This window comes from Bos grunniens, chromosome 9, assembly GCF_055505025.1.
Source record: "Bos grunniens cultivar Pamir isolate PY7600 chromosome 9, Bosgru_T2T1.0, whole genome shotgun sequence".
Taxonomy (NCBI): Eukaryota; Metazoa; Chordata; class Mammalia; order Artiodactyla; family Bovidae; genus Bos; species Bos grunniens.
This window is the reverse complement of record NC_141173.1, coordinates 60,366,611-60,374,126: the sequence shown is the minus strand read 5'-3', so window position 1 is coordinate 60,374,126 and position 7,516 is coordinate 60,366,611. Positions and strand designations below refer to the sequence as shown.

Here is a 7,516-nt window from a genome sequence, read left to right as displayed (position 1 = left end):
TCTAAGTCAATATAAGCAGTGATAGAGATAACCCTACTGATTTGGTTTGGATATAAAAGGACAACATTTCCCAAACTGTCAAACTGTGTTCTGAGGGGACTAGTGCTTTGTACAAAAAATGTTTGCAGTTCACTGAGATTTACAATTCACATTACCACACAAATGTTTCCAAGACATCCTATAGTTAGAAATATGTTTAACTATTGTTCAACTTATTTGGACAAAGAATCCTCATACTTACTCCGACTTTTCCCCCTCTTTCTTTTAGAACTGCATGTGTTTTCATTTTAGATAACAATATTTCTGAGGGATTTCCATTTGGGAAAAGATACTATAATATAAAATATATATATGAAATGTAATGTTGGGATTAATTTGGAAAAGATTTTGTTAATAATGTCAATGAAGTAGCCATTTATCCCTTTTTAAAAGTATCATTAATAGAATGAATATCACGTGTCTTTTAAATACCTGTTGAACAAATTAGTTTTTGTTATTTAGCCTACTACTGTGATAAAATAAAAAGTTCCTTGATACTGAACCCTCTAAAATCCTAGGATAATAACTACTTGGAATTGGTATTTTTTTAATACCCCCTGGATTGTCTTTGCTAATATTTTACAATACTTAGTATTTTTATTTCTATATTCATAGGTAAAATTGGTCTATGATTTTAATTTTCATATTAACTTTATTAGACTTTGGTATCAGGGATATATATTCACTCCATTGAATAATGTGAGTGTTTTTCTTTTCCTCAATACAGTAACTGTTTATATTCAGCATGGGAATTCTTTGCTCCCTGAACGTTTGAAATAATTCCCTGGTTAATGGGCTGAAGCCTTTTATAGGGGATGTTCTTTAATAACTCTATCAATAATTTCACCAGCATTGCTCTTGTCAGGTTCTCTTTCTATTGTTAAGTCAGTTTTGGTAATTTATGTTTTTCTTCCAGAAAATTGTCTGTTTTGCTGAGATTGCTTAATTTACTTGCTTATAATTATCCATGGTGTACTTTATAATTTTCAAATATTTTCTGTCACTTTTTAATATTTATTTTCTCTAATTGTGCCATTTTTGCCTTTCATTTTTTTAGAACTAAGCTTGAATTTATTAACTCTACTATGTTTCTTTTTTTAATTTCTGATTTTATTCGGATTATGTCTTGCCTTTAAACTTCTGCTCCTGGTCCATGTGAGAGACAGGCTGCTGAGATGAGCGCGAACCAGGTTGCGGAGAACAATCTTCTGGCTTCGAACCAACAGAATGAACTAGAGGATCTGCCAAAAGACTACCCCTTGAGCACCATTGAAGATGAAGGGGACAAAGATGGAGAAAGAAAGCATCAGAAGCTTCTGGAATCAATCAATTCACTTAATGGAAAGGATAGGCAGAAATTGGCTGAGAGGTCAGAGGCTAGTCTGAAGGTGTCAGAGTTCAGTTTAAGTTCTGAAGAATCAGGAGAAAAGCTGGTCCTTTCAGATCTGCTTGAGCCTGTTAAAACTTCATCCTCATTGGCTGCTGTGAAAAAGCAGCTAAATTGAGTGAAATTGAAGAAGACTGTGGAGTTACCACTTCACAGAGAAGAGATTGAGCGGATCCACAGAGAAGTGGCATTCAATAAAAGCTCCCAAATCCTCTCCAAATGGGATCCTGTTGTTCTGAAGAACTGGCAAGCAGAGCGGCTGGTTTTTCCCCTGAGCAAGCCCCAATCAGCCTTTGCTTCCATCGAACACGTGGTCAGTGGCTGGAAGGCAGGAACTACCCTGAAGCAGGAGATTTTAAATCTTCTCCATAAGAACAAGCAGCCCGTGACAGACCCTTTACTGACTCCCATGGAAAAGGCCTCTCTCAAAGCTATGAGCCTGGAAGAGGTAAAGATGCGCCGAGCAGAGCTTCAAAGGACCCGGGCCCTGCAATCCTACTACGAGGCCAGGGCTCAAAGAAAGAAGAGAATCAAAAGCAAAAAGTATCACAGAATTCTGAAGAAAGGAAAGGCCAAGCAAGCCTTAAAAGATTTTGAGAAGCTGCAGAAGGTCAATCCTGGTGCAGCACTAGAAGAACTAGAAAAACTTGACAAGGCCAGAATGATGGAGCGAATGAGCCTTAAGCACCAGAACAGTGGGAAATGGGCAAAATCAAAGGCAATTATGGCCAAGTATGACCTGGAGGCTCACCAGGCTATACAGGAACAGCTGGCCAGGAACAAAGTGCTGACGCATAAGGTCCAGGCGGCCTCTGAGAGTGAGGAAGAGGAGGAAGGCCAGGAGGAAGAGTAAGAACCTCTTGTCCCTGACATGGTGAATGGGGTGCAGATAAAGGCAAATGGACTGAATCCCTGGATGTTCCGGAATCACTTCATTGATGCCGAAGAGGCTGAGGTCCAGAAAGACCTGGAGTCTGTTGAGGAGCCTGAAGCCCAGGAGACTTCTGAAAGTGAGGAAGAAAGAGCAGTGGTGGAGGAAGAAACTCTCTTGAAAGAATTTGAGGAAAGGCGATCACTTAGACAGAAGTCTGAGCTCAACCACATGGCAGAGTCAGTGCACAGACGTGTAACAAAGGATCCTAGCAGCCACGAGTTACTGTCCGAATTGAGGGCACTGTCTCAGCAACTCATCACGGAGAACCATCAGTCAGGGAAGCAAGAACTGAGTTCAGCGAGGACAGCTCAGAGAGAGGAACCTGCCAGGGAGGAAGAGGAGCCCATGTTGCTGCAGAGGCCAAAGAGAGCTTGGACTCTGGACGAGCTGGAGGAGCTGGGCAGAGAAGGGTGTGTTGAAAACAAGGAACTTCCCAGAACTGCAGTGGAAGGGCTGCAGTTGGAGAAGAATCTAAGTAATCATATTGGCGCCCCCAAGGAGAAGAAAAGGAAGGAGCAAATGACTGATCTCCAGAACCTCCTAACCACAAAATCGCCTTCTGTGAAGTCCTTGGTAGTTCCCATGACTGTACAGGAGTTGGAAGATGAAGAAGAGACAGATCAAAGGCAGAAAATAAAGGAAGCTTTTGCTGGGGATGATGTCATCAGAGACTTCTTGAAAGAGAAGAGGGAAGCCGTGGAGGCGAGTAAGCCAAAGGACCTGGACCTGACTCTGCCTGGCTGGAGCGAGTGGGGTGGTATGGGCCTGAAGCCCAGCGCCAAGAAGAGACGCCCGTTTCTCATTAAAGCCCCTGAGGGTCCTCTGAGGAAAGACAAGAATCTGCCAAACGTGATTATCAATGAGAAGCGGAACAGCCATGCAGCAGCTCATCAGGGGCAGGTGTTTCCGCATCCATTCACACACCATCAACAATTTGAAAGGACCATCCAGACCCCCATAGGATCTACATGGAACACCCAGAGGGCCTTCCAAAAGCTGACCTTGCCCAAGGTTGTCACCAATCCAGGCCATATCATTAAGCCTATCAATGCAGAGGATGTGGGCTGCTGGTCTTCCTCAGGGTCGGACCTCTGTAGTACAGAGGAATCCAAAACAACTCTCTATACGTCACAAAAAACATCTGGAGAATAACTGTGTGGATTGAATTGCTGAAGTAGTGACACTTTGGTGCCGGGAATCAATAGCCCCGACTGTTCCTCCACTGGCCTGGTTTTACTTGGAGCTGCAAGATGATTCCAAAACAAGCTTAGCACACCATGGGTGTAGTTAAGCCACATTTTAGAAATAAAGGCATTTTTATCTATTTGAAAGAAAAAAAGGATTATGTCTTTCTGTTTTCTGAAGCTCCTTGTGTTTTTTTTTTCCTAAATTGATAGCTTGATTATATTTTCCCTTTATCTTTAACTTTGTAAATAATAAGAACCCTTGACTATAAATTTGCCTATGAGTAGATCCATAAAGCTTAATATGTTTTATTACCATTTTGTTATAGCTAAATAAGCTTTAATTGTACTACTAGCTGGCCTATTGAAGATCTCAGGAAAAATGCTCTAAATGGGCCTGAGATTTGTGGCTCTGTCGTGCATTCTTTTTCATTTCAATTGCTAGGTCTCATAGGCTAAGACAACTGCTCAGAAGCAAGGTCTACTATAGTCACTGTGCCTCATCCACAAGTTTGATCTCTTATCTGCTCAGTGAGAGGAGACATGCTCCTGCCTTCAGAGTGTCTGCTTGAAACCACCTTAAATTTATTTAATAGCCATTAATAAGTAAATTATTATGTGTGTGCTAAGTCATTTCAGTTATGTCTAACTCTTTGTAACCCACCAGGCTCCTCTGTCCATGGGATTCTCCAGGCAAGAATACTGGAGTGGGTTGCCACTCGCTCCTGTAAGGGGATCTTCCTGACCCAGGGAGCGAATCTAAGTCTCTTAAGTCTCCTGCACTGGCAGTTAGGTTCTTTACCACTAATGCCACCTGGGAAGCCCAAATTACTATATACCAACATCATTTCCCACTCCACTATTCCTGCTTGGAAAATCCTAAGGACAGAGGAACCTGGCGGGCTACTATCCATGGGGTCACAAGAGTAGGACATGACTTAGTGACTAAACCAAGCATCATTTTGGGGGGCTTCCCTGGTGGCTCAGATAGTAAAGAATCTGCCTGCAATGCAGAAGACCTGGGTTCGATTCCTGAGTTGGGAAGATCCCTTGGAGAAGGGAATGACAACCCATTCCAGTATTCTTGCCTGGGGAATTCCATGGATAGAGGAGCCTGGCAGGTTACAGTCCATGGGTTGAAAAGAGTCGAACAAAACTAAATGACTAAGCACAGCACACAAGGATCATTTTGGGCTTCCCAGTTGGCGGTAGTGTAAAGAACCTGCCTGCCAAGGCAGTATACCCAAGAGACACTAGTTTGATCCCTGGGTAGGGATGATCCTCTGGAGGAGGGAATGGCAACCCATTCCAGTATTCTTGCCTGGAGAATCCCATGGACAAAGAATCCTGGCAGTCTATAGTCCATGGGGTTGTAAAGAGTCGGACATGACTGATATGCCTTAGCACCTGCATGACAAGCGTCATTTTAAGCATTTTGTGAATATTAGTCCAATTAATCTCAAATGAACCTTGTGCAATAGGTATTAATCATCCCCTTCACAGATGGGGAAACTAAGGCACAGGGAGGCTAGTGAGAGCCAGGACTTGACCCCAGTAGGTCTGGCTCCAGAGGCTGTAGTCTGAACCGCTAGGTTAAAGTATTCTTCTCTTGAAGTTCTGCCCGCTTGTTCCTGCCATACAAATACCTCTGTAAGTAAGTTAGAGAAAAACGTCTCCCTCTGTATTCAATTTAAGATTTTTAAAAATGTTATAACTCCATGTCACTATAGACTACAGTATCTGTTAGCTTGTAGATACAGTCAGAGGACTGAGGGAAAAAGTTTTCTCTCCTCAGAGGAGTCAGAACACACCTGTCTTACTCTACTCCTCACTGGAATTGCCTCCAGATCATGTCCCCTCAGTGTGCTTGCCTGGAGAAGCCCATGAATGGGGGAGCCTGGTGGGCTGCCATCTATGGGGTCGCACAGAGTTGGACACAACTGAAGCGACTTAGCAGCAGCAGCATGTCCCTCCGAGCCTTAGCTGAAGCTACAGGCAAAAACCTCTCTGTATTGGTGCCCACAGTCAAATCAGTCTGAATGGCTTCTGAGTCCAGAATGTTCAGATCATCAGAGTATCCCACCGCTGACAGAGGGTTGAAAGCATATGATAGACAATACTGGGAAAGACCTTGGTGTTACGGCCGGGAGATTAAAGGTGAGGAAACACGGACTGGTCTGTAATTCTGGGTACAGTATTCTGTAGTTTCTGTCTCAAATCTATGAAAAGAACCAAAGCAAGTTGCAGTCCAGGAGAACAAGTGGCCCCAAGTTTGGAGACTGGATTGCAAAAGCTGAAGGCACTCAGAATAAACACCGGAAACACCTCTTCCGTCCTGGATCACTTTGCGCAGGGTGTGACTATGAGCAGTCATACCTGGAGACTCAGCGCCTACGGCTCAGAGAGTCAACCTCATGTACTGTTTTTGAGATTTATGTTTACAAGCTGTTTGTTTTCTCTGACCAAGAGAAGAATATCTCTCCTGTCTTTTCATTGTTCTTCAGATTCAGCTACTCTGAAGGAAATAGTTTATTTCAAAACGTTGTTTCCTAGCAACACTCCCAAGTAAATTTTATGTATATCTTCTAGTGTATTTTACTTCAGACCACGCCAAATATAGCCTTTTAATTCTATAGTAATAAACATATAGAAAATTACGTTTATTTATACAGATTGATTTCCTCCTTGACCCAATTGTTTTCCAGAAGATGGTTCTATTTTTCCCTCTGGTGAATGAAGTTTTCATTTAAGCATATCATTATTTAGTTTTTAGTATGTTGTGGTCAGAGAGTATGTTCTATTTTCCTCTGTGTGTTTCCATAACATATCTTTTGTTTTTAGTGTCAGTATTTGATTCAACAAACAGACAGCTTTTTTATGAATAGGGCAGTGATCAGGATATCACCCAGACTCAATGGCCATATTTGACACAACATATATTCAGTTTCCTATTCAGCTAGTGAACTTCTGCATCCATTGTGGAACTAATATGAGCACACAGCTCAGATTTAGACCACAGTGTCTTTTCTGTTCCAGAAACAGTTTCAGTTTTCAGCAGGTCATTTGTTTAATCTCAGGGTTTACTTCACAATGATGTCACCTAGTTATACATCAGCTGTAACATGTGGAAGCTCGTAATTCGTAAGAAAAGCATCACATATTAATTGCAAATTATGTCACAATTCTTTGTGTCTTTTTTTTGGAACTATAATTCAGTCACAGAGGACTATTATCCAATTCAGCCTTTCAACCATTTCAATTGCTTCCTTTGGTTCCTCATGACATCTAATTTCTGAACGAGTGTTCTATTATAATGAGTTCGGATGAGTAAATTTTCATCCTATGATTCTTCTGGCTCAGGATGAGGACTAACATGATTTCAGAAACACTTCAGTGCCATTACCCTAGAAGGTTCCTCTGTCTGTGGAACTCTCCCGGCAAGAATTCTGGAGTGGACTGCCATTCCCTTCTCCAGGGGATCTTCCCGACCCAGGGATCAAATCCAGGTGTCCTGCATTGCAGGCAGATTCTTTACTGTCTTAACCACCAGGGAAGCCCTCTCAACCTTCAGCTGCCATTAAGATCATTGAGAAGACTTGTTAAAACAGTTACTGTTAGCCTCCATTTCCAGAATTTCTGGACTGGCAGATCAGGATTAGTCCCAAGAATTTGTATTTCTAACAAATTCCCAAGCAATTTTGATCCTGTTGTTCCCAGTCTGCACTTTGAAAGCACCATTCTAGAACTGCGTAAACAACACGCAGAACCTTTGTTCCAATATAACATGAAGGGATATTGTTCAGCTTGACAAGTCCTGAATGGTCTCAAACCACTGGTCTTGACTGTAAATCTGAAAAAAAAGTCTTTTCTTTTCCAATAACAAGAGCTGCTCAGAATCCATCTTCTTGGCTTTCTGGCTGGCTTAGTCCTAATCTGGGGGTTATTATTCTCAGGCTTGGAAGCACGATCATG

The 7,516-nt window shown here is 42.2% G+C and overlaps 1 pseudogene; it reads left to right on the top strand.

Annotated features, from left to right (window-relative positions):
* The first annotated feature begins 1,181 nt into the window (after positions 1 to 1,181).
* LOC147365999 (U3 small nucleolar RNA-associated protein 14 homolog A pseudogene) lies at positions 1,182 to 3,699 on the top strand (annotated as a pseudogene).
* Positions 3,700 to 7,516: the final 3,817 nt, after the last annotated feature.